Below are 2,896 nucleotides of genomic sequence, written 5' to 3' on the forward strand. Positions count from 1 at the left end.
TTGCTTCCACTTCACGCCTGTTTTCTTTGTGGTTGTGGTATTACACCGGGCAAGCCGGCCTATTTGTGCGAAGATGTTAAAGAGGGCTCTACCACTGTTAGTTTATAATATTAGTGAGACAGTACGAATTTAAAGAGAGTTGTATTCTGTAAGTTTAAACAGCATCAAGATACAGTGCCGGGGCGGGGATTTCCCACGCGGCGGTATATCTCACAGCGACTCTAATGTTAATCTCAGATTGCGACTTGTGGCTTATTCTCGAAAAGGGAAAGAATAAAAAGAATTTAGATAAAAAAAATGTTGGACTATGAACTTAATTTTGTAGACTTTTTTACAAATGTGTTTATTAAAGGAAGTAATCATAGTTATAAATGGATGGATTGTGTGAAAGAAGATATGCTTAAGAAAGGAGTGGATTCAGATATGACGGCTGATAAAAGTATGGTAGAGCAGCACATACTGTGCCGACCCGCCATAAGGGATAAGGGCAAGTGGATGATGAGTCATAGTTATGAATAAACTAAAAGTTAAGAAAGCGATTTTATATATTACTTCACTATTAGAAAGCTTCATTATCCGGAAGTAAAATAGGATAATTGAACCTTTTTAAATTACCATATCAACTTCATCACTCAAAGTTAGGAAATTGCTTAGAATAGATCTTAGAAAAATGTAGTCTAAAAGGTATGGATTTATTCTACTGTAAATGATTGTTGAGGTTACCATTGAAAGAGTAACGAACAAATTCTTAAACGAATACCAAACAGTTATAATTTGATAGAAGTAAAAATTTTAAGAGCGCACATCTTTGACTAAACTAACGCACAACCGTTTAGTCTCGCTTTGATTCCCATGAGCTTATATGGAGGAGCACTACTCGATATTTAGTTGTGCAACTAAACAGTTGACTGCGAAACAATCGACAATCGTACAACAGTTGTGCGATATAATAGAAATTGTAGTTTAAGGATGGCCTTATCATTTAATACGCTGTTCCGTATTTAAATATCGTTTGAGCATTCGGTCGGTATACTTACTTACTTACTGCGTTGGCGCAGCGACCCAAAGTGGGTCTTGGCCTCCGACACGAGAGAGCGTGTCGGTCGGTATAATGTTACTTATATCATAAATGTGAAAGTTTAGATGGATGGATGTTTATTAGAGTTACACTAAACTGCTGAACGAATCTGTATGTAATTTGAATTAGACGTAGTATAGTCTGGAAAAACACATAGGATTCCACTTTTGTCGTTTTTTATTCCACGCGGACGAAGTCGCGGGAGAAAGCTAGTTAATGATGACAAAATACAAAGAATGTTAACTTGATTTTAACATCCGATTCGTTTTTCCATTGTTTTTAAGTAGCAACTTTAGATAGCCAAATACAAAAGCCTCCGACAATCACGGGAGAAGCCAGTAAGTGTCGTCTCGTATAATTTAACTGCGGTTTAAGCAATTCGACGAAACACTCCGCTCGCTAATTCCATCCTAATTCAGCAATTGAGATAAATTTCATGTAATTCCAGCGATGTTTGGAAGCAAATGTAGAGTTTGTGGTGATTTTTGTTTCGATATTACTTTGTTCGACTTTTAAAATTACCCTGTTTTCTTAGTAAATATTATAAGATATCCTTTGATTTAACAAGTTTATTGAATTTTCATATCTCGTAGCTTGACTTGACTGTTACCCTGTGACCTGTGACGTAATAAATTTATCGTAGAGTGGTAAGCTCTACGAAATGCTACGATCTGCTACGGATGCACCACTACGATATATTAAATAATTTTTTTGATCAAAATCAACTTATATCTATACTAGTATTATAAAGAGACATGATTTGTCTTTCTGTATGTATTGAAATAACTCAAAAACTAACTAATAAACAGCTATTGCTCGCGACATCGCACAAGTGAAATTAAATTTAAAAAAGTAGCTTTTTAATGGTGCATGATCTTTTAAAATCTGTCCAGTAGTTTTTGAGTTATTTCAATACATACAATAATACGAAAATACACATCTTTCCTCTTTATAAAACAGAAACGCTTACGCTATCTGTCTGTATGCTTAGATTTTAAAACTACGCAACATAGTTTGATACAATGTTTAATAGATATACTGATTCAAGAGGAAGCTTTATACTCGTACTAGCTTTCGCCCGCGACTCCGTCCGCGCGGAATTAAAAAAAAACAAAAGTGAGTTGCCTATGTGTTCTTCCAGACTATCCTCTACATCTATACCAAATTTCATCGAGATCCCTTCAGCCGTTTAGGCTACAAACTCTAACAAACATCCATCCATCCATCTAAACTTTCGCATTTATAATATTAGTAAGATGTACAATACATACGTTAAATAGAAGAGAAATACTGTATTTTTTAGAGATTTCTAATGTTTGTGAATGAACGAATTTTCGTATACGTTGGTCTTGATATATAAAAACCACAGTGTAATCTAATTTCATTGAGTTTAAATAGAATTCTAAATGAGGGGTTTAATTGAATTACCAATAACGATCTGAAAGGACAATCCGACTAAAGAAGTAGGTTATTAAGTGCTTGGTTTTATAGTGCGGTTACAACTCGCTTTATGTTAGTCGGGTCATATTACGCTCCGTACAAAATGGTAACTGAATTACATTTATTTAATGGCGAGTTTTCATACGAATTTAACACAAGTTATTTTAAAACATGCAAATTAAAAATTCAAATGATTGTCAGTATTGGATCCTTCGATATTTCTTAATTTATTTTTCATTTAAATATAACTATTTTTTGTTAAAAAAATGTGTTTTATTAACATTACAAAAAAAATATTACAAGACTTGAAAATTCTTGTCAATTTTTTTTACATTGATAGATGGCGCTAGTGTGCTATAATTGAGGTTAAATTATGCT

Source organism: Papilio polytes, unplaced genomic scaffold (genome assembly GCF_000836215.1).
Source record: "Papilio polytes unplaced genomic scaffold, Ppol_1.0 DF823901.1, whole genome shotgun sequence".
NCBI lineage: Eukaryota > Metazoa > Arthropoda > Insecta > Lepidoptera > Papilionidae > Papilio > Papilio polytes.